The 26,253-nt window shown below is 35.3% G+C and overlaps 1 protein-coding gene across 6 annotated transcripts in view; it reads right to left on the bottom strand.

Moving 5' to 3' along the window:
- The window catches only part of LOC145966939 (uncharacterized), an 81,059-nt gene that overhangs the window by 45,851 nt on the left and 8,955 nt on the right, over positions 1–26,253 (bottom strand). For all 6 annotated transcript variants that reach the window (XM_083091383.1, XM_083091382.1, XM_083091388.1 and 3 more), the window contains one exon: positions 11,972–12,033. The gene's annotated coding sequence lies outside the window, so the exon portion shown is untranslated. The remainder of the gene's footprint in view (positions 1–11,971; positions 12,034–26,253) is intronic.

Below are 26,253 nucleotides of genomic sequence, written 5' to 3'. Positions count from 1 at the left end.
TTAAATATCAAGGTTGAGAGATAAGTCTAATCAAGCATTACAGGCGTTAAGTCAAATTACTCTTAGATTATGTTCCAATGGAATACCGATCGGTTGATAACACAAAACGATAAGATATCGATATCAAATATTTTATCTTTCTTCCTTCATTTTTCATAATTCATTCAATTATTGCGAAACGATACCGTTGCAATCAAGTCGATAGCTGCCCGCGGGGGCGTCATGAAGAAAAGCCTTCTTCCCGATTGACGTAATTTGTTCTAAACTAACTCACGATCAATAGAAACTTCGCTGCACGAAGGCCGAGATATCGAACTAACTATGTACGCCCTAAAATTATCCGCTATACGAAATAGGCTAAAAGAAAGTCCAATTAAACTAAGTTTTTTACTATACGTAACGTAAACGAGTGCGAAGAAAAACAAACTATCGATGATTGATCTCAATTGAGCTGACTTTTCTTTTATCTTTATAATGTCGATAATTATTGATCATTAGATAGATGTTGCATATTTTATTTTATTTCCTGATTTGAGCAAACTTTTGGGCTACAACTTCGTAACATTTGCAATCTGAAACTTTTGCGAGAATCATAGACTTATATTTTCATTTTTTTTTCGATTTCAGAAATATGTATCTGTAAAATTGTTGAAATATAAATGCTTTTATTACTGTTTTTTCTCATCATAAATCTATGATATTTCGATCATGGTATTTCATTATACAATAAATAAATAGAACTCTTGCGAAGTATCTGGTCCGATATGTGCGTGAATCATTCGGAGTGCTTTTATTATATTGCAGTAAGAGCAGTACAAGCGACAATATGGAGATCGTTCTACGAGACTGTCGAACTTTTCGTTTTGTGTGGTCGTCGCTTCGTGTTTCGGTAACGATGGGGTTATCGCTACTTTCGTGAAAGTTTGCAAAACTTTCCAATGTATTGTCTGTGTATACACAAATTAAACATGCACAATTACGGGAGAGAACTTTTACGTATCTTTCTAACACGCGTTTATTTTTATAAAATTTTTTTCTACAGACCACCTTTTGTATTTATTTATCTTTTTTTTAATCTTAATTAGTGTTAATGACGTCGAGACATTATCTTTACAGTTTTTCCTTAAAACTTTTAAATTTTTCCTCATATTTTTCCACATGTGTTCCACATGTTCTATATCTGTGATTGCCACAATAATTTCTTTACCTCCAACTTTTCCGCATTTTTTTTACGACTTCTCCGACTCGTTTTCCTGTTTAATAGCGCGATAGAGGAAGGCAATAACATTGCTCATCGGCTATGCGAATCGTCATGAGGAACGTATGCAGCTCTGACACACACATGATACCGACGTGACGCGTCATCTTTCTATTCTCGGAGCAGCTAATTGTTCTAATTAAGAGGATTGCAGCTCCGGAATAACTTGACGGGTTTATATTTGTCCGACACGACCGACGAGAATCGTTCCCATGTCGATTCACGAGAGCTTTTTCACGATCTGGTATTATTTCGAGAACGACATTGAATCTTCCTTAACCTTTGTAATGGAAACTCACTGGTAGAGAGATAAAGATAGATATATTGATAGTATTTATTAATAGTTATACTCGAGATGTTTTAAGCATTATGCTTTTGCAAAGTACACGATGACTTTGGACGACTTCTCGTTAGTAAAAAATTCATTCTCAAGATTGTTTCACACATACAAATTTTAAGTGTCTTTAACCATAATTTGCCCAAATATTTTAGTAATTAAACTCGAACTAATGTTTGCCAAAACAGTTCATTGTAATATAAAGTTGCTTTACATTCCGAGCCATATAATATCGTTTGCTGTGGGAAGTCTCTTCGGCAGAAACGAAGTATTAGAGCGGCGCGGTTTCTTTTCTTCGTGTACGTGGCGATCTGGTTACCAACGGGGAGTTCGAAGAGAAAAATAGACGAGATCGCGGACGAAGTGCGAACGACCGCAAGGTGTCCACGGAGGAGGCGACTAATGAAACGAGGCCGGGAGAAGGGAGGATAGAGAAAGCCGTAGGAGACTGTACGCCATCACTCCACAAAGTGTGAAGTATAGTGCCGCTCTTGAGCGAGAAGATAATCGAAGCATGAAGAAATAGGAAGTCGAAGGAAGATGGCAAATGCGGTGAACAGGGGGGCGACGTCCCATCTCCCTCCAAGGACGAATTCCGCGATAAAATGGAAATGACTCGCGGAGAGATGAGACTGTTCGCGCGCGAACGACTCGTCGCGAATTTCGGGAATTTCGCAAAATGTGTGCGGGGGATGTCTTCATTGCGAGGACCCCCCGATCCGGTTGAACAGGGTGCCAAAGTAAGATGACGGAGAGAAGGAGTAGGGCAGACGAAAGGACAGCCTATCAAGAAGGATTCTCCCTACCGTTCTCTCTCTTTCTCCGTGGGAAGAAAAGAAGAGTAGGAAGCGGAGAAGAAGAAGGAAAAGGAGGAAGAGCGGGACGACCACCTATACGAAGATCTACACGGCCAGTGGGAATGGAATGCAGGTACGAGTCTAGTCCTCTGCTTCACTCCCGCCTCCTTACCTTCTGACCAGCCACCCTTCCGTCCCTCCTTCTTCTTCCCGTCTCCAACAGGCGTTTCTTCTTCTTTTTCCTCTATGCCTCTCTTTGGCATCCACTGCCGACCACGATGCTGCTCACCGAATCATCACCGTGTTCTACCTTCTGCTGGCTTAACCATTTACTACTGCATTACTGTGCGTGCCTGTTGGACTACTACTACTATTACTACTGCTTTCGACTGCTGTTGCTGCTACTGCTGCTAAACTGCTACTATGTGCACACATGCGATCTCGTTACTATTTGCTATCTTCGTCTTATTTTCGACAAGTCACTTGAGAATTAATTGTTACATTTTATTTGGATGATGTAACTATAAATTTATTTGCGATTTGAAACAAGAGATTTTTGCAATTTTCCGCTAAATTATCGAAATTTCGAGCATTTCGAATCGATTAAACAGTTCGATCATTAATTCGAATCGCTCGAAAACAAAGTGTTCGACTCTCTATTTCGATCATACAATTTATTCGAATCTGAGCTTTGCACGCTGTACGGCTCGGAATGCGGTCGATGTGCGGCCCTGTCGAGGGAAAGACGTAGAAGCAACCAAGACTCGTACCTAGCATCAACGCGTCGTTGCGCGCTCATATCGCATCGTAGCTTGTTAGTTTATAACCTGTGCCAGTCCGCGGATAGTCACAGGTACCTCGTGATCATCGCTGATAACCAACCGCTGATTACTCGCCCCCGAATATTTAAATGCGCCGTATGTTTGGCCGAGAATTCCAAGAAAAAATGACGCACTCTCCGTGTGTACAAGGGCGATCGTATGATAATTTCATGATGAATGACGTGATCGGCGCCACTCAAAATAGTCTGTAGTTGTAGTAGTACCATAGTACATGAGAAGTCACTGCGTTGTTCTTGAATATCGTTCTGAATTTATTGCGCGCCAGATACGAGAAATCAAGATGTTCGTAATTCTTGACAAGATGGCAAATTCAGACTCAAATTTTACAATTTTTTATTATTACAATTATTTTTTTATCATTATTTATTTTATCATTATTTATTTTATTATCTATAAGAATATTGTATGAAAATATTGATTACAAAGATTTTTTAATTTCGACAAAATTACATCCGATCGTGTCATCGAAATTCATCACACTTAATTTACTTATTAACTTGTTAACTATAAATCGTGAAAAATACATCTAATTAAATGCATCTAATTAAATGCTAATCTAACTAAATGTATTAATTTGTAAACCGTAAAATCGCTCAACGTGCAAGACATTCGGTTCAAGGTTAAGAAGATTAAGGCAATTTTGCCTTTAGAGAGCATGTACTCGCGACAAAAACAGTCGACGTGCGTCAAGTGCGAGAGCACTTTTACGATTTCAATCGTACTGAAATGTATGTATTTTCGAGAACTCGTCGCGGATTGCACCGATAAAGAGGTCATGACGAAAGAACGACGAGATATCTCGCTACTCGCTCGTTTAGCATGCGTTTCCCGGTGCGTGCGTCTCGCATTTTATTGCAATTGCGCTCGTAGACGGCGGTTGGACGCTCGAAGGACCGTCAATCGGGCCTCGTAAGTATCACGAAAGTGCAGTGCGAGGATCGTCAAACACGGATGAGACATTATGCACGTGCGAGATTAACTGCAACAGGATGCCGACTGACCAGGACTCGTCTCTGTCGGGTTGCATCTGATTATAATCCTCGGATTGTTACATTGCACTTGTAAGCGACCGAAGCATACGGAGTTATCGCGCGTATGAATGTTATTGCGAAACAACTTTATAACTTGTACGGCGTCGATAGCATCCACTCGATATTAATTGCATTCCATGGGAAGACTTGGATTTACACGCTTGAAGTATAAAAGATATTGTAAATTAAATAAAAGTTGTTGCGAAATAGTCTACTAATTTATACGTGCCTCGAGTATGAAGAGCGAATTCTCAGATTTCAAGTTACAGCTTTGTATATTTTCGTAGATAAATAATCTTTGTCTACGCAACCGAAAGTACCTGCGGATATTTTTGGAAAGCACACGTTCGAATCGAGGTCTGTGGAACACGAAGACAAAGTAACACTTTATTTCGTCATTGCTATGTAGTGTGATTATATATAAAACTAGGTAAACTGCCGAGGTGCGACATTTATTTGGCCTGAGAGATTAAAGCGTTGAATTAAATATAAAGCAGAGAAATGCACGTAAGTTTCATCTTTATTCGTGTTTTTTTAGCGTCTATGCATTTCGTATTCTGACGTAATAATGCATAGTTATCGCTAGCTTCACTACCTTATAAGCATAAGCCGCCATATCTTTGGTATAGAAAATGGACATCGGTAAATAATACCTGGAAATTGAACCTGGAGGATTCGAAGAGCTTCAATTCGATTCGTCGTTATTATAATTTATCGATAACCTACATGAATAATGGGACACGCTCATCTTCGTGTACCAATACCTATACTAGTCAGTCACTGTCAGTCTATGCAACTTTTAAAAGGTAGACGACGGTAGCTACATAATGGATTAGATCCAATACTCGGACCTTGTGTTTCCACTATTATATTTAATTTCGTACGCTTTAATAATATTTTGCAGAATCATTCTTTTCGCTTGTATGTTAATATAGAAGCGCAATAGGTTCTTTAAATAATATCACTCATTTTTTTTCTAATAATAGAGAAGACGATATACATTGCGTAATATTCCGTTTTTGCAACTAAAATTCCTTTAAACCGTATTTTTCTTCTATTATTCGCAATTATTCATGACTTCTTCGAAGAAACGAATATTTTCAAAGTCATCGACACTGGCAACCGAGAAGACGAGATAGAGCAGAACGAGCAAAAAGCTAGAAACAAAAAAAATGAAATCGTTCTCGTCTTGGATATGATAAAATTCTGAAGAACTTTCACGAAGAGAGGTCTTCGACTTCTTCGCTTGCACAGCACCCCGGATCACGAAGATCGATCGTTGCTATTCGCGATCGTTAGCACGGGTCACTGCATTCGGGTCGAAGGAAGTCGAAGTAGAATCGAAGTAGCCGCAGAGGTTCTCAGAGTGCTGTATCATTTTGCTCTCAGATTTATGAATCAATGTCGCGATAGACTTTAAACGATTGACATCGTTTGGTTAAAAAAAATAAGGATAAGTAAAATATAAAAATTTTGCAAAATATCTTTTTGCGAGATTTTCATTTTTGGAAGTCTATATGTTAGAAATTCAACCATCGTTTATATTTTCGTTTCTTCGCAGATATTTTTTCCAAGAAAAAGGATTTATAATAAAGCTAGATAATAAGTTATATTTTATTGATACTCGAGTGCGCGTAAAAATTTGCAAATTTGCACGATTATATGGCGTTTCTAGTGTGTCTAGATTCGAGGAGAAAACGAACTGCGGGACCTTGGCATGGTTTCTTCGGTTAGGTTTGCTTTTTTATAAGACGGATGTCGAGAAATGATCTGATCTCTTCTTCACGTGGTAATAAGGTTGTAAAATCTTTCGTTTATCAACTTTCGTGGGAACCTGATGATATCTTTCGTAGAGCAATAAAACATCATTGGTCTTCGCATTCAAGTAAATTTTATACGTATATATCAACAACTTTATGGGACATAATTTTTACATTTAGTATATTAAAAAATTTCGACAATTAAGTTTATTTTCAATATTTTTAATAAAATAAAATACTAATAAATTTAATATCCTCTTCAGATAAAAAAAGATTTTTTTATTTCAATAGAAATTTAAATTTAGAATTTAATTGTCTAATATCAATTTTCCGAAGATTGCGATAAATAGCGGTAAAAAATTTTCATTAAGAGAAAATTAGCGTCCAAAAAAATGTAATGCTAACGTTTGTAGTGAGATTTATGGAATGTATAAGCAGGAACATTATTGCTTATATAAACATGCAAAGTGTAATCACACACGGGTAAAGCCAATGCGGGTATTATTTTATGATTGCCAACTCTTTTACTACAATTCGCTACATCATGACGATGTTTACCGGAAACTTTTACCGGGTACCTTTTAATCATTATCGACAACAGTTTTTCAATCATTATCATATATATGGAGGTACCCATAGTTTCAAATAATGATAATAATAAATAATAAGTTTCTGACAAGTGTCTTTCTCTATTTTTCTCTCAATGACAAAGAGAACAAAAATGAGGATGCATTCATATTCTTCGATCAATTTCACGCGATTTCACGCGATTTTACGTTTAGAATTTAATTTGAGAGAATCACGGGGGTGTCAAATCTAAGTTCCAAAAGAGAAAATAAATGACTAAAATCATGCCCTTCAATTAATATTAATAATTTCACATAGTCTTCATTCCATCAGTATTTTCTTCAGGCTTAGGCAGTTGGAAAAAAGAATCCAAGCAGTTAATAAAAAAAATGAGCAACATTGTCAAAAAAAAATTTCCAAACTCTAGCTAAGACATTCAGCATTAAAAAATAATGTGATAGAAGGGCATTTTCCGTCTCGTAACCGCGTATATTTCTCGACGAAGGGGGCTTTCGCGTTTCGGATGCACGCACGAGTATCGCCGCGGGATCACGGTGCGTATCGACGAGCGCGGTGTCGATCGCGTAATGGTATCGGGCAGGAATGCGCTCTCGATATATCGCGCGTAATGTACATACACGCGCGTGTGTAAAACGAGGCTTCATTGTAGGTGTATATGCGCGACCGCACGTTAGTGCATCAGCCTATCGCCTGCTTATGTATGTGTGTGTATTAATGTGTATACGCCGTCCATAGTCCCGGCGTGGGACCAAAGCGACTCAAAAAGTCGCACGGCGCGCAGCGGCTCTCAGACGACGCGACGTAAAAGCTCGCCTTTAGGCATACACGGGAACTGAATTGAAACTCATTGAAGACGAAATGTAGAGATATTATATCACTCTCATATGTCTCTTGGAGAGACAAAGTCGCGTAACGAAAACGAGGCGTGTAGGATCCACTGTGTCAGATTAAAGGGATTTTAACTTCCACGAATTCTAATTTTGATTATATCTTCGAAATATATATATTGAATGTTATCGAGAGTTTCATATTTTACTGCAAAAGATGTAATTAAGTATATTTTTTTAAATAAGATAAACGTACATGTGCGTTAATGAGCCCCAAGAGACTAAGATCGGCGGTTTTCGGTCCGTCGTGTATTAATTTGTCATACGGCGGTCCCAAGGCTTTCAATGTCTCGTGAGAAACATCCCACAGTGTGTGCACTTTGTTAGAAAACTTGTCAAAAGTATCGTTTTTCATCCCAACTTAAGTCAGAGAGCGGTCAGAAAAGATGGCGAGCTTTCCGCAAAATATTCAATGCGTCGCTAATGACGTTTACCCTTTCGAAAGAATTTGACACGGCATTGTATAACCATGTTTTTCCAAGATTTATTCACGAATGCGACCGATATTAATCCGTTCCAGACTTTCTCCATTCGTGCGATTTTCTTATCAGTAACGATTTTTTGCTAATGATCTAGAATACCAAATCTCTATAACTGCATAGAGATAATATTCGAGAAGTGTAGATCATTAGGAGCAATTTGCAAGGATTTGGATTTATTTGTGCATTATAATTGTAATACTTTCAAGTACCAATGTATTTGTATAAATATAAATTTACATCCGTACAAAATTACACATCAATTATTAAGTCACACAATAATTATGAAAAATGAGTCGATTTTGCAGTACGCAATTTGAAATGTTTGAAAATGAGCAACTTGATAAAAAGTGAATTATTTTCATAAACGAAATTCATATTTGGGTGAATGTATTTATAAGCAAACTTATCATAATTCTGCGAAAAAAAATCCAAACATATCAATCATCGTCATTCTCAGAAGACTTTTATATGGATGATGATTTTCTTAAAATGGATTTACCTAAAATTTTTAAAAAATTGTTTTTGAAGAAACAGCTCTTATTATTAAACCTAAATTTTTCCCATATGTGCTACAAAAAAAAAGAAGTAAAGAATTTTCATTTTTACGAGACGGAAGAACTCCGTACTGAATTGAAGAAATATTAAAACGATCTAATAAACGTACGACAATAGAATAATTGATTTGGGATACGTTAAATTTGCCAATGGAGATTTTGAATAGTTTCCGGATTTAATTGAGCTGTGATTTCTTCTCGTGAGAAAGAATCGCATTACTTATATTAAAGATAATTATTATATTCAAACCACAAATTACAGGCAATTTGAAAAAAGCTGCTTGAAAATGTGATATCATCTACTGGTCATTCATATTATATATATTTTGTTCTTATTAATAAAGATAGTTTTAATTCTTATTTTAATACCCCTGAATTTTGCATATTAAAATTCCCCGAGACAAACGCCGGAAGACGGCATCCTCTGATCGGTAAAGACCCGCGCAAGATCTCGTTGCGCAAAATACAATGGACGCAACGGACTCGTTGTTACACCGGTGCGAAATCCGCTGTACAACGAGAGCAGCTGGTGCGTCCCTTCGAGCCGAGGAGAAAGAAAGAGGCACGGGCGGAGAGAAAAGAAGGAAGGAAGAAAGGAAGCGGCGTAACGCAGGACGCGAGGTTCTACTACGCGAGGAGACCCTTCCTTTTCGGCGGTTTTCCGCTCTCGTTCCTTCTCGAGGCGCGATACGAGTGAAAGAAGAAAGAAGAGGGTCAGGAGGGTCCGAAAAATGGGGACTACGTCGCGGGCACGTGTCTCGATCAGGACATCTGCCGCTGAAAAGGACCCACTGTTACGTCCCCATTATATCGTTTACCTTAGCAGCAAACCTTCCTTTCTCGCCCTTCTTCTTCCTCCTTTTCCTCCTTCTTCTCTCCCCCCTCCCCCATTTTTTCCAACACTGCTCGCTTGCCCTTCGTCTTCTTGTGTCTAGGAACAAGCAGCTGCCCTTTTTCTCTATAAAGCGGACCTAAGCACCTGCCCTTCGAGGAGGATGACTGTTAACCGGTCTCGGGATGATCATCGTGACGTATTGCCGACCGACGAGAGAAAAAAGTGGGGTAACTTCACTACCGAGATGACGCAATCGAAAGAAATACTACGATTGTCCGCGTTCGATCTTAATAAGGACACTGCTATTTTAAAGAAACGCGCTAGAACGTGATGACACGAGGAAAAGAAGCGCAGTGAACAATTGTCCCATTTACGATCATTAGATTTAATTCGAATCACACAAACCAGTCTCTGAACCACGTAATGACAATTTTCCACAATGCAATTCTATGCGCGGTTCTCTCGTATAAAGGTAATGAGGGTTTCGTGATCTCCAAAATTGTGCTGCCAATGCGGTTTCTATCATTGGTAATGTTGATACAACGATAAAGGACTGCAAATCAATGATTTATACGATAAAAGATAAATAACAAAGATATCTAAGTTCTCAAATCTCGCAAGGAGTTTTCGATAACAAAATTCTCGAGTTTTATATGTGTACAAATATATCTATATGTAATTCAAGGATTTTTTATGCGACCGCGTCATAAATCAATTCTTTAACAACGATCAAGCAAAAATTTTGATCAAAATTTCTAATTAATGATCACTGATGCTTAATACACCGAAAATATGACATTTTTTTATAATAGTATTCTTAAAAAAAATTACGTTAAAGAGAGAGAGGGGAGGGGGAAGTGCAACAAATAAATGTCCACGTGTGTCTAAAGTCATATCTATAATTCAGAACAGAGAATTCTATTTATAATTTTATGTGTCGTATATATAATATAAAAAATCGAAGTAAAATACATATCAGGACATATACATTACGCGGTATAATGCATATCGCATGTATAAGATACGAAGAAATTACGAATAAAATTATAAATAGATTCCTGTTTTGAATTTTATCACGAATTATAGATCATCTAAAACTGGCTTTAAACATGTACGTCATCATAATTATTTTGTTATCTTTCTCTCCTTGATATTTCTCCACAAAATATTGTTTTAACAATTATGGCAAATCATCGTTTCGATCTGTCGTGTAACAGAAAGTCGCAAGACTCAGCAGCGCGTTCAATCAAACGCGACACTTTCGTAGATGACAGAATGTAACGAGCATCGCGCTAAGTTTATTCCGGGACGACGGACGTCGACCCGCAGACAGCTCCCAGACTATACGTAATAATCAGGATGAGGTGCTAGCGAGAGCCTTTTCAAGACACGCAGCAAATGAGAGAAAAAGCGGGTAAGAATTTCATCCGTAATCCACATTCGTCGTTAATACGTGTCACGTCACACGCATAAATCGCAAATGTTGAGTCTTTTGATTCTTCAGACAATATTTTTCGATAAAGTGCATAAATTAAATTCATTTCCGTGACAGACGCATCCAAGTATATCTATATATTTATAAAATTTAGTTATATTATTTTTTTTTAATTTTTGCATCATATGATGAAATGGTACATTTCCAAAAAATTGGATAAACTATTAGAAAATTTTAATATATAAAATTGAAGAATTAGTAAAAAAATTATAATGATACATTAGATATTACACAACACATATTTAATTAGCCATTGTTTTTTATTTATTCGATTTCGGTTAATTAATTTTAATTTCTAATTGATAAGTAATTATTATTTCTGAAATGTAATTAGAATGAGAAATAAAATTATCATTTTATCCCATTCTTTTATTTATATAATTACAGTAAAATCTTTTATATCTTATATCTTTTGTCTATCTTTTTTAAAAATTATATTTGATATATGATTGAATATATTTTGATTAAAGAGAGAGGAACACATTATTTTTATACATGAATCATATTGAAAGGGAAGCGTAAATATAATAAAAGCTTAATATTAATTATTAAGTCCATGCATATTAAAGAAATCACGATTCAAACTTACTGGGGTCAAGAGCATCCTATCCCGGATAAGAATTAAAAAAATATTATTTATAATAATCTGTATCATTATCATCTGTATCATATATATCATACAATGCACGCATAATCATGGAAAGTGCACGCACGCATTATTGTGATTTATTACATTATACTAGTTATACTAGTTATTTCACAGTATTAATGGTTATTATTATCGTTTGTAACTAATGATTATTTAATTTGTATGCATGTTATTAATGGTTATATAATAGCTAGCTATTACAAACGTATTATATCGAAAAGATTTTGCGTCAATCTATTTATTATAAATATTTATATATCATTATGCGTGTCTTAAACACAGCAATTTAAAATACAGATAATCTCAAGCAAGAAGTAAAATTATCGCGATCACCCTACTCGAAAATAACGAAGTTTCCAAAACATGATTCATGTGGGTCACGCGTGTGGAACATGTGTTTTTGTTTAGAAAAATCATTTGGAAATAATTAATATGTAAAAAAAAAATAAGACTTACCGCGTAAGGTCCGCGTTTGAAACTGCCAGTAGGCTTCTACGCACGCACGTTACACGCACAACCTGTAACCAGAAAAAAAAACAATTAGAACATAGAAATTATGATTGATGAATATGATCATTTTTTGCATTGTGTACAACGCCTCGCGTATCAAGAGCCTGCTACTATATCGAGGGGCGGCATTGTCATTAGGATTCTAACCGAGCTCGTCCGCTTTCGAATGAACGACCCCTCGACAACGAAACGGCCGCGTGCACACATACAAACATACACACGCATGCACACATTTATGCACGAAGTAATGCGCGCACGCACGAACGGAATACCTTGTAGGTACGAAAGGAAGCGAACTTCCTTCCTACGTCCGATGTCACGCGCACCACCGTTTATATAATCCATCCTGTGACGTCATGCTGTGTTTAATCCATTCATTACTGAACCGGCTCTCTGTCTCCGTCAGAGTCTGCCTCTCCTTTCCCGCTCCGGTGCAATAAGCGCCGTGCACACGCAAAAACGGACATCGACAAACATAAAAGTAATGATACCGTGTTTCTTTCGACGATGAAAAAAAAAAAAGATTGAAGAATTATGCGAGAATCACTTATCTTGAAAGTAGTATAAATATAGTTTTGTAAATCTTTTTGTTCTGAGCGCGTTGCTAGAATTCTTAGAATGGAAGATACTTCGAATACTATTTATATCCTATGACTATAATAATTTACACAGAGAATAAATCTTACATTGTAATCGAAAGATTTGATGTATGCGGACATATATGAAATATGACATATCTTTTGCTGATGCTACGTATTAGCGTGAAGAACAAGCCGTTCTGGTAGATGCATTCGCACAAAAAGCGAAATTTTTCGCCTCGGTAGATAAACGTGAGCGGTAATGATTCTGATGCAAACGGAAATCGATCTGCGAACAAAATCTTTTTCTTGTTCACTTTTATTGTTCGAGAAGAGATTTTAAGATCTTGAATCTTTGATATCAACGGCATAAATGTTTACATTTCCAAATAAAAAGTGACAAATGTTTTCTTTCATACGGGATTTATTTAATGGCGATTTGTTTTCGGAATCTTTCGTTTATTTTTTTTTTCTTATACTGTTAAATTATATAATTTATAGAATTAATTAAATTATGTATTTTTTAATGCAATGTATATATATTCCGCTAGCTAATACAAATGTAATGATTATTCACAAGCAGCCCAAGTTCCGGGTCCATGTTATGTATTGCATGTCTGTGTGTGTTATCTGATAAATAATAGTGTGTTAATTAATAAATTTTATAATATAATTAACTTTCAGATTTTAAGATTCAATTATTCCGCACTTTAATTCTTTCGTTTTCAAGTACTTTCTAAAATCAATGCAGTAGATTGATTTATATACATCTTCTGCAATTGTGATAAAATTTGAAAGTTTTGAAGTTAGATTTATATTCATACATCATATCACTACTCATATAGGACAAATAAAAAACTGCAACATTAAATATATACTTTTTAAAAATACTAGTAATAGTATTATTATTAATAATAAAACGCATATCAATAAATAATCATAACTTTATAAAATACGCTATATACCTACGTACAGCAAATATATTGAATTGCAACAATGTAATAGAGAAATTCAAACAGGACTTTACGATACGATAAGAAAAAAGTTTAAAAGAACGTTTAGTAAGAAGCGCAGTTCTATTTTCAGTATAGCTGCACTTGCTAAAGTATGCGTGAGGAATATATCTACAAGCCCGCAATGAAATAACATATTCCGTGTCTTCGCTCTAGCATCACAACCTTTACTTACAAACGTTATTAGCTCTTATGCGTTGCACAGTCATTGCATGAACGCAGCATTAAGCCACATTCATACTACACAAAATAATCTTTATTATTCGATTAACTTGCTATTGCGAAAAATAATATTTTTAAAAGTGAAAATATGTTAAAGATTTTTCTTGCGATTTATAATCAAAAGTACTCCATAATTAATTAGTATTTAATTGGAGTAAATTAAATTCGCCAGACATAACTTTCGGACACGTGCAATTTTAAGTTCGTCGTTTATGATCACCCAATTGTGATCGCGTCGCATAGTGAATGCGTATTATGTAGATCGTATTTTAATATCTTACTTTATCATCCGATTACGACACAGTGTGTACGCAGCTTGCGACGGTGATGGCGACAATGTGTGCGGTAGGAGGTAGTGGGCGGATACCGTATGGCAAATAATTCCGACAGAAGGCACCGGGTACTCACCGATCCGCGCACACGCAACGAAATTTCACCTTACGTACGTTGAAAGGATAATTGAAGCGATCGGACAAAACCGGAAAAGGAAATGCTCCAATAACACACCAATAATCTAGCAAAGTGCGCCCTCAAAGAAAACCGAGACTGCGATTATTCGCTGCTGATGATTTTATTTCTTTCGCTTTGATTAAACGATAAAATGTTCAGTCGAGTGGAATCCAATATCCTTAAAGAGTGCAAACAAAATGCATAATTATGATTGTGCAGGTATTCTGTTGTAGAAAGTCGTTCCCTTGCTCGGCAATTTTCCCGTTTTTCTCATGTCAAAATTTTTCTTCTATTTAATCGATAAAGCATTATCTCTGAGCATATATATATTTTTCTCTCAAATGACGCAAAAAATATTGTATCAATATCTTCGAAATCCGTTTATAATTATACGTTTTGTGAGAAGGGAGATAAAAATTTGGCTCAGAGATGCATGATTAAGAGTAAAGAATCTTTTTTTTTTTTTTAAATTGAATTTAGCACGCTATTATCATGTATATTTAAAGTCCTAAAATACAGGCGCACTCGTGGAACACAATAATTAAGCGATATCGAAGTACGCGTTCCCCCTCCTCGTCTTGTCCGTCACGTGTCGAATAACAACAGTTCGGGATTAATCCGCGTCGTGACCTTCGTACGATCGAAAAAGCCGCCCGAGGATATCTCGGATCGCCGCGTCGGGGGCGACATCCGGTCCCCGATTGTCGACGACGCGGTGAATGAAGCTCGGCCTGGTGAACGCGAATGGGGAACACGCGCTGGATGCATGCGTTTAAAGAGACCCCGGAGCCACGGCGTTAGCGCACGAAGCGACACAATCGTGCGTGTGCGAGTGATAGCGCCGCGACGTTCACCGAGGCGCGATAACGCGTCGTTGAGGAATTGTTGACCGTCTTCGTAAGCGATCTCCACCGCCAGCCGACCTCTTGAATGCGAATTATCACGTACCGACGTGTTACCGTACTAATTTCTCGTAGATTTTATCGCGAGAAATTAATTAGTTTTAATAAGAGGATTTTTTTATTTTTAAAAGCGATTTTTTAAGAGGACTTTTTTTATTTTTCAAAGAATGCAAATGCAATCTTCTTATACAGAGTATATTTTACAATAAATGTATCGCAACTTCTTTTTTTTATATCGCGAAAAACGAGATAAGAGAAACGATTGCACGGTGAAATTAATAATCAATCGTAACTGTAGATTGAAGCAATAAGAGAAGAAAATGGGAATGACTGCGGGAAATCGACAACTAACGAATCCATCGCACGTGCTATTTACGTTGAAACGGCAAATTAATCTTACATAAAATAACTCTCAGAATTAAATTTCGATTTCGCGTGTTAATGAGAGGTTTCACTATATTTGCGACGCCATAATAGTATCGAGGCATAATTATAATTAGTAGTATCGAGTATAATTATAATTAGTAGCAACGTTCCGCTCGCAATGAATAAATTTGCCATTCCCGCGTATGACGTAATACCAGAGTGTTCCCGGCAGTCGATAAGAATTCTGACGCCTCCATTCAGAGACGAGAAACGAAAGAAGAATGAAACCGGAGGCGAATGAAGTGAGCACGGGAGGGGTGGGCAATCGAACACTGATACAGAAAAGCGAGATTACGAAATCGAGAGCTGCGAATGTGCGATTCTTCTGCCCGAGAAGTCTTGTGGCGCCTCAGATAAGCAAATTTTTTTCTCTGCTATACACATGCGAGGATGTTATCGTGATCGCATGAAAAACGCAAGTCACAGTTCAACGAGTTGATTTTAACGCACGGACATTCAGCTTTTCGTATTAATATAAGCACGAAGCGGAAGTACTTATATGTATGTGTGTATGCATGTTGCGTGTGTGTGTGATATACTATTTTTTATATTCATAAATCCGTAAGGAGTGCTTATTGGCATTATATCTTCGTTTGTCAGCTATTTCTTTATGACCATCTATAATATTAAAGTATTACGTCCCGTTCAAGCTTCAGTTAACAATTAATACATATTAAAGAAAAAAATTTTTGGGAAACTCATTATTAAAGAAAACAGAATACAATTTTACATTATTTATTTTCGACAAATATATCATTTTCATTAGAAGAAAATAACTCTAAATTTAAATTGTAAAATCTAGAGATTCTAATCTCAAGCTTGAATCTATCAATTAAATTCATTAAATTCTGATTTAAATCTACATTTATCTACATTTATCTACATTAATTAATTAATTATTTTTACTCAGCAAATACTATGTTCATTAAGAGAATTCTGAACCCTATTCTCTTTCAGTATTTAATACACTTTTCTGATTTAAAAAAAATTTTTTTCTTTAATTTAAACGACAGATAACGTATCAGCTTATAAGAGGGACAGACTTGTAATTCTAAAAATTTGTTTAATCGCGTTGTACCTTTATGGGCGACGGAATAAACACCCACGTTTGCATCTCACGTTACGCAATATTGTCTCTCGACGACTCGGGCGCGCGCAAATTTACGACAAATTCCCTATATTCAACGCAGATACATACATGTTTCACACACATTACAAGTGTATTTACGCAACAGGCCGTGCATGTGCCTGGCGCAGGTGGCGCTATGACGCAAAACGTTTTATCGGTTATTCGGTTATGCCTTGCTAGATAACAGAACCGACGATCAAAATGCGGACGCTCGAGTAAATTACACATACCATACATACAGTGTTTCTCTGTCATACATGATTCCAGACGTGCGTTTTCCTCCTCCTTTCCTCTTGTCACGTTATAATTCTTAAATATCCATCAATGAACGATCACCGAAATTTGAGATAATTAATATATAATATATTAACAGCGCAAATCTCTTTCTAATAATATCCCTCTATATTGCTAAAACAATTTATGTTGTTCATCTTCGTCGAGCTGCTTCCCGATTTATCAGTGTGTCGTAGGCGAGCCGGAAAGGGTTACGAGATTGGAGTCGATATCTCTCTCAAGCGCGCAGGCAACGCGCCGAAACTAATTCCCGACTCGAATGTAGGAAGCACACACAGACTTCAAAAACGTCTCGATCTCATCCGGTCAACCCCCTTCGGTTCCTCGAATATCGTCGTTATATCACGGACAATGCGCACTGCACGTATGCATCTACTTACAACGGAAAACGGATCCTTTCTTCGACGCAAGATCCCCGAAACATTAAACGAGATTCAATCCGGCTTTAATAAACGTAAAATAAAAAATAATTAATGACATTTTTTTATTTGAGTGAGTTTCATAACGTTTAACGCGTAATAATATACATTATTATCATTAATTGTCTCTCTCAATCAAGTCTAAAAATATATATATCTTTTATTACGTTCATTCCAAAGCGATGAACGTTACTGTCTGAGACGTAGTTGGCAAAGAGAAATGATGTCACGACCGGAAACAGAGCGCGCTTGTATGTACAATATAGATTCATAGAGACATGAGTGCGCGACCCAATTATAAAATAGCAAAAAAAAGCATCGTATAATCGAGTAAAAGGTTTGTTCACCTTGCTTTTTTTCAAGAAAAGCGCGATAAAGAACTCTAATGAATATAATTTAATATTATCTCTCTTAATGTGTGTATGTATGCGTGTAAAATTGCGGTTTATGTTATATCCTCTAGTGCGTAATCAGGTGCTTAACCACAAATTTAATATTGCGAAGTTTCATAAACATAATAAATAAAATTGCATATTGGCCTGCGTTCTTTTTTACCTTTTTTTTACACACATACGCATGATGTTCATTTATATTAATCTAAATAAGGATGTATGAGATTCATAATTATGCGTGGTTGACCACGTGTCGACAGTTGGTAGAATCGTCATGATCGGCAATAAACCGATGAATACAATTTTAGTGCCTTCACCCAATCATGCTTTGTGGTCAAATAATAATAATCGTTCTTACATTATTGCCTTTAAATAGTTTTAATTTTATCGAAGTCATTTAAATAATATTTGAATTCTTAGAATACTCGATGTTTAATACAGCTAAAACATATGCAATGCATTTTTATAAAAAACAAAATAAAAATAAAATTATTTCACATATTTACGTACATATAGAATCTGTTTTTTCAGTTATTATAAAAATTCCAGACATCTAATATTACATAATAGTTTGTATTTAAGGCTCTCGCGGTGTACATGAATATTAGAATTAGCTTCCGAGTTTTAGCCGTATAAATATTTATTTGATTCTAATAAAGAATCAAAGAATTTACGCGACTCAAAACCGGAAGCCAATTCTCTACACCAATTCTAATATGTATAATAATTATTTTAATTGTAACTTTTCTAAATATATCTTATTCAAATTATGTGGGAAAAAGAGAGGCTTTACTTACAATTAGTAAATAAACGATGATGTTTATAATGATTGCTAAAGTAATTGTCATATAATATCATTAAAATAATGTTTTTGTATGTCAGTGTTTCGTATTAATATTAAATTTACGCGAATGCAACATTACCATAGAATCCATATAAAAAAGATCGACGAGACAGCGTCGATCTTTGAAGGATGGTTATTATGGCATTAAAGTGTGGGAAAAAGCGCTCGCTATATAGTAAGAATGAAGAGTCTGCGGTTCATTCATGGCCAGTATCTGAATGGAAAAAGAACAAGAGAAAGAAAGAAGAAGAAAAACAAAGAGAGAGTGAAATCTATGGTGCATGATTGTATGTACACATGTACGTACACATTTATGTACAAATATTCACATGGTAGTAGCATAAATACTCGCGCACATGTGTAAATATAGAAAATCGATTTCGAGCATATCAAAGAGAAGCGATTTAGCTACACATTATTGCCTAAATATAAATTATTATTTGAATAAACGACATATTTGTAATTTTTTATTTTAAAAATCATGCACAATAGAATCTGTTTTTTCAGTTATTATAAAAATTCCAGACATCTAATATTACATAATAGTTTGATTTGATATTTAAGGCTCTCGCGGTGTACATGAATATTAGAATTAGCTTCCGAGTTTTAGCCTTATAAATATTTATTTGATTCTAAAGAATCAAAGAATTTACGCGACTCAAATATATATTATTATAAAGAAGAATGACTATTGCATGTATTTCATTACTTGTATTATTATATACAGGATATATTAACATGTGTTTCTCACCGTTCTCATGATTAAAATAATGTAAAATTCCTTCATTAAAATTAATATAAACATTCTGACATATCTTGCATATGCACTTTCTCTTTTCCTCTCTCTTTCTTAATTAAAAGAACATAGATATTTCATAAGAGTGTATTTAACATTTGATAATATAATAATTAAACAAGAGAGATTTTTAAACAAAAGAGATTTAGATATTTAACACTTTTCTCATAATTTTCTAATTTTCCAGTACAGATCGCGTAAAGGATTTTAAAAGAATTTTCATTTTTCAACATAAGTGCTAGTTTATTTATAATCGAATAAAATTAATGGATATATAATAGAATAATTAACTCTTAAAAGCAATTTTGTTAAATTGCTCATTTTAAATTATTCTTGCTATTTTTTATCTTTATAGAGAGAAAGCTTTATTAAGCTTCTTCTTGCTTAAATTGTATAAAGTTTCTAACTTTTGCATGAAAGCTTTTAAATTGGAATAAAAAAATCCAGGAAAACTTTAAGCAGTTTTTTCGCCACTTGTTGATTACTTGCTGAAAGCAATTTTAATCATAAGAAATTTAATCATAAGTAATCGAAGAAAAAAGCGCGAACGGATTCACCTGATGTGTCGGAAGCCTTAAACAGCGGGAAACAGTCTGCGCACGCTGCTTATTATATAACGACGCGTATGTAAAATACTCACGCATTCGATATACACACACTGCCGCTTAGATACTCTACAGGACGTCTGTAAAAACCCACTGTGATGGCGCATTGTGAGGCGAGCCGGCTATAAAAAGCGCCGCTAAGCCGCTCGTAAAACACGGCAAAAACTCGCCAAATAAAGTACGCAGGAGAAGCGGGGAAAGAAGGAGACGAAGGAGAGATATACCTATGACGTCCGGCATCTCCGACTAACCAACCACCTCTCATCTCGTCGGCGGCGAGCACAGATCCGAGGAAGTTTGACCTCCATTATTTTTCCCCGCATTCCACGAAACATTGACCCATCATCCTCGCCGTAATTTCCTATTGAATCTCGCGTTAAAGATCCTGATGTTATTTTCATTCAAGGTAAGGTGTTCAGCTGTAATCCTCTTTCCTTTCGCGCGATCTGCTATTCATTATATTCAATATATTTCTTTTTTATATCTGTGCAAAAAATAGAGTGTATCGCTTTTATTTATACAAATATTTTATTATGATTGCAGTCTCCGAATAAATAATTTATTCGGCTAATATATGCGATATCGAGTTAATCTAACAATTTCCACAGCAAGAACCAAGACATGGGACCGCGGGAACGCGAGGTGGCTTTTTATCGTCAATGTGCTCCTAATTAATCTCCGCTCGACTTTGCGCACGTACTTGCGGAGAAAATCGCAAAATTAATGTGCGAACTTCGATAGCGCGCTGTTCGTACGGCAAATCGCCGGATTCGAGACTTTAAAGCGAGAGAGTCATGCGAATTTCCGGCCAACTATAATTCGGGCCGATTGAGCACCGCTGCGTGTGCCCCGAAGGAGTTCCCACGCTGCTTCGCGTCATACACAGCTATATCGCGGCTAGATACAATGATTCGTCGGTGCTGGTCCACGAGCCCTAGAACTGTGTTGATTGGATGATCCGAGAATTGATTACGAGGGAAAGAATAAACGCGCTATTCGTGCATACGAGTACACAGTCGTTTTTCTAATGTGTGCTTCTATTATTCTCGCTCGTTGCTATTTCCAAGACGCAATACTAACTATGCCGACAGATTCATGTCTTTTCATGCTTCTTTTTACGTCTTAGGAAAAAAAATCGATATAATATCAATTCATATACTTTATCATGTAATAAACACAACAAAGTGTATTAATTATCGTAATTTTACTATCAGATAAATCAATTTTTTTTGGACATAAAAATTATTCTTTCGCGCAAAACTTTTTAAAATTACATACACGTGACTATGAATAATTTTATGTTAGGATTCGACTGATATTGCAAATGTTTATGTAAGTGCTAAAATGATCGTGTAAGCATCCATTGTTAGCGCTCTCCATAGTAGTCGTAAATAACAATGTAAAGGATCACAAAATACGAAGGTCTGACATCCGTACAATACAGAAAATACCAGTTAGAGGATCTGTATCCCTAGAGTTACGAAAATAGGCAAGTTTCAAACAACGATATATTAAAACGTATGTGGGAACTGTGTTTTCCTCGGTTATCTTAACAGCAGTGATATCATATTGTTACGTCCGTCATCGCCTCTCTGTCCTCCTTTTCCCGGCACCGTCGTCATCCAGAAAGTAATAATAGTCCAAGAAATTTTCTGTCATCGTAGTAACGCAATGTCGGCGCGATAATCGTAATCTGAATTAAGTAGTAAAATTATCATTTTTGTTACATGTCTTTCTTATGTTTCGTACTCCTACCCTTTGTATACATGTGTAATTTTATACTACTCCATTAGAGAGTGAAATTATCAAACAACGACCGTCTTTATTAAAGAAGAAGTTTATTAAACAAATTATTCATAAAAGATATTAATAAGATATCTCCCCCCTTCTCTCTTCGTATATATTGTATTTTTAGATGAATACTTCATTTTTATCATTTTTGTCTCTTTTATCTAACGTTTGTAATATAATTAATCTTATTCTTCTTTATTTATTTTTCGTTACTAGATAAAATACTGTTACTATTGAAATATTTTTTATATTTGATAATCAAAAAAAGAATTATTTTAATAAATTATTATTTTAAAAGATAGAGGAGAGGGAGAGAATATCTGGATGTTATTTGTTCAATTCACAGCATATATTCTGCGAATCACCGCATACCCGCATATACTTCTCCCTTTTGATTCAACCTAGTAATATAAAGTCGCTTACTTCATCAACACATCTCTTATCGGTGTTGTCGGAAATGAAGTTATTATTACACACAAATTATTTTTATTCATTTATGATAAAATATTAAGCGTTAGTCACTTTTACGAAACGTCAAATGCATCGGTTTCTTCAAAATGACATTGCAGCATTTCTCATGAATTCAATATTTTCAATAAAAAAAACTTTCAGTCATAATGTCAATTGTAAGGAATGCACTATGAAATTTATCCGCGTGCGAATGTACTTCGTACTTTTCTACAAATGCATATCTTTAATTCTAATATTTTCTTTCAAAGATACTTCTCTAATTTTATACAGGAGAAAATTCTTTTTACTTTAGCGAAAAACTTCTAATTATCTAATCTTCCAAAAGTGGAGTGTTGTAAAAAAATTAAAAAGGAAATACTAAATAATTTCTCTAATGAAATAAAAAATGAAAAAAAAAAACTAGAGAAATAATGAGTTATTTCGGTAAAAAATTCCGTGCTCACGTGAACATGCCCAGCGCGTCGGAGAATGAACTAGAAGAGAGAAAGAGAAGGGAGAAGGGAAGAATCTGTGCGTGTGGAAGAGGAGGAGGGGAGATATTCGTGCGTACGTGCACGCAAGTGAACGAACGAACGAGAGAGACGGATAGAAAGTTGAACGAACCCACGCGCGAACCACTCGCTAATTTTTTAAAGACCCACCTCCGACCAGTATTTCTACTATCGGAGGAGGCCACCGTTGAAGCCGATGAAGGTTCTGCTGCGTAATAGAGGCGGGTTTTCGTGGCAAGTTTTAGAGAGGAGACCCTCTACGCGACTGTAGTTCGCCGCAACATTTTTACGGCAAACAACAACTGTGACGTCAGATATTAGAGATCTTTCATTGAAGCTATCTCAACGAAATAGAACGGAATTTAAATCACCGATGACAATCGAATAAACTGTTATTCTCTCGATGATAATTGACTTCATCAATAAGATTATCTTCTGGAGCTTAATGAATATTTTGCGCATACTCGAGATTATATAGAGATTGATAAATCGTAAATAAATAAGAGCGAATATATAAAAGAATTTCTAAAAAAAAAAAATCTTTAATATAACACATGCACAAGTGTCAAGAGTTCTATAATAAATTATTCTCAAGTCAATTCTTATATCTAAAATCTATAATATTACAGCGATTATCTGTATTAAAATAAATAATAATATTGCTCGTAATTTTTTTATCATTACTATATGTATAATGGAAGAATAATAAATATTTTATTTCGTATATATTACATTTATTTTGATCAATAAAATACTAAGCTATGTTTCATATGGCATTAAAATAATAAATTTCATAAAATTTCTTAATCAGATAAATTATATATCTCTCAAGTAATGGAGAATTTTTGACGTATTAATCTTGATAAGATTTTACAAATCTATCGCGGATATGTATGTATTATCTGATAATAAAATATTTAAACTGATTATGTATGTGCGATACGAGTATTTGAGTAGTATAGTCGCAATTGCCATTTAAACGCCACAAAAAATAACGTTTGAATGACAAACAAGAGCATTTATTAATACTTCTGTTATTCAAAGGAGCATTACATTTTCTACTTTTTATATAATTATGACTTCACATTTAAAACATAATAAATCATATATCGTTATATCGGGAAAAAAATTCTAAGTACTTTATTTCACTTTCAGCCAAATATGTATTTATAGAAAGCATTCACCGATCGAATTTTATAAACCGCGTGCTTACACAGAGATTGAAAAATTAATTATAAAATCGTAAGTGAAGTATTTGACATGGTAAATTTGACAATTTTATAGAATGATTTATTTATGTTATAAATCCGTATAATATAATTTCAGCACGTATACGAATTTCTAAACCTATAACATGTCTTGAAAGATGTATCATTTAAAAAAATTAAAAAATAACAGAAATTGGGCAAAAGCTATTACAGCAGAGGTACGTTTTCATGAAAATTTATTTTGGGCACTAAGTATAATTATAGTGATAATGATCATATTTGATCACACACACACACACACACACACACACACACACACACACACAGAGAGAGAGAGAAAGAGAGAGGGGGGGAGGGGGGGAGTAAAATAATAGGAATTTTTAAATATATAGAGCATTCAATACATCATCGTTTTGCATACATCATTCAACTATAATAAAACCGTAGAACAATTCTACGAAAAAAATTATTTTGAAAAAATTAGAAATTTTCTATATAATATTTTTTATATTATAAATTCATTTTATTTCCTACTTCATATTCCACTAATAACAAAAATAAGGTATACGCAGATCACTTGCATTTATAAATTTTGATATAAAAAACTTTGGTATATAAAATCAGATTTTTTTTATTTTTGTGATTATCGTACTAATGTAAGAGCACTTTATATATTCAATTTCCAGTTCGAGTGAATCTCATTAAAGTGTGTAATATATTACAATGGTTACAATATGACATCATACGTGATATAGTAACATATAGTCTGATTATCTCGCGAAAAAATGAAAACGACCGATGATCCTAGCAGAATAACAAAATGTTTTTATCTTTTGTGAACTTAAACAACATGTGATACCGAATTGTGAAATAATTAAACACTTGCCGTTTTGCCATGTTTCTGTGACATAACGATGACTATCTCGATAAATAATGAATATAGTTACCCGAACAAAAAGCGACGCAGTATTTTGCTATTCTAAGAAAACGTAGAGATATCTTAAAAACGTGCTATTTTGAGAAATATGCCTGAATTATCTATTATCAAAAAACACGAGTATTAGCTGCGCATAAAATGTTATTTTGCATGATTACTGCATTTTGAAGCTATATTTTAATATTGAATTGGACTAGTGGTCTCTTCCCATGAATCTACAGCTAAATATCGCTATCTATGTTCCACGACGTCGTCCTAGATATTTCCCCAAGAAAAGATACGAAAAGAAGTCGATCATAAACCGTACGTTTTCGGCATATTACGGCGATGTGCTATTTTCTAAAGAGACGCCTGCGCACGTGCCCGGGCGAGAAATCATACGCGTGACGTCAGCATGCGTCTGGGAACAGCTGACCGCATTCCACGATAATTGTTTTGCATAATCGCGGTGGAAGCGGCCGTGCAGTGGAAGCCTTACTTACTGTGTCCGCGAACAAGAGAAAGAGGCCGACACGAGAGCGATAAGTGGGGGTGGAGAAAAAAGTAGAGGGGAGAAAATTCGAAAGGGCCCTCTCTCGTTGTCGGGGTAAAAAGAGGAGGGGGAGGGTCCGCGGACCGACAGCGGCGACCCTGGTCCAGCCGTCAATAGTTTCGCGGCCGACTCGCGCGTTGGCTTTTAAAGTTTAAAGATCCGACCGCGACGGCGTCTAGGCATGCCAGCGGTGCTCAACTCGTGGCACCATGATAAAATTTCATTCATAAAGTGGAATAGATTTCACGGACTATATAAATATAAAATGTATTATCTGAAGTGTATAATAAGTTCGATACCGGATTATGCACTTAGAAATTGAGATTGACCAATCAGGACTCAGGACAAAAAATCTCCTTTTGTTCTAATTATTGAAACTTTAATCTTCAATATGCAATCTAATATTGATTTAATTATAACAGCGAAATTAATTTTAAAAATTAATATTAATTTTTCCATAATAAAAAATTCGATCAGAGATGCTTGGATATTCTTTTTTTAGTCTGAGATATTGCGGATTTTTGCAGTTAAATACTGCATCAAGATTACATTAAATTCCATATGAAATAAAATTTTATTCCCTATTTGCAATTCCTAGCGATGACTCATTTATTGATACCGACTATTGCGAGAAAAATATATCAATGACTCGATATTGCGAATCAATTATACGACTTTTGAAATAGAAGCAAATAAGATCGCGAAAGCGCGGATAACGAAACGGTGAC

Source organism: Camponotus vicinus, unplaced genomic scaffold (genome assembly GCF_025532165.1).
Source record: "Camponotus vicinus isolate PSW18456_S1 unplaced genomic scaffold, iyCamVici1.0 SCAF_2, whole genome shotgun sequence".
Taxonomy (NCBI): Eukaryota; Metazoa; Arthropoda; class Insecta; order Hymenoptera; family Formicidae; genus Camponotus; species Camponotus vicinus.
Note: the sequence above shows the minus strand (reverse complement) of the source record. Positions and strands in the feature narration are given on the sequence as shown.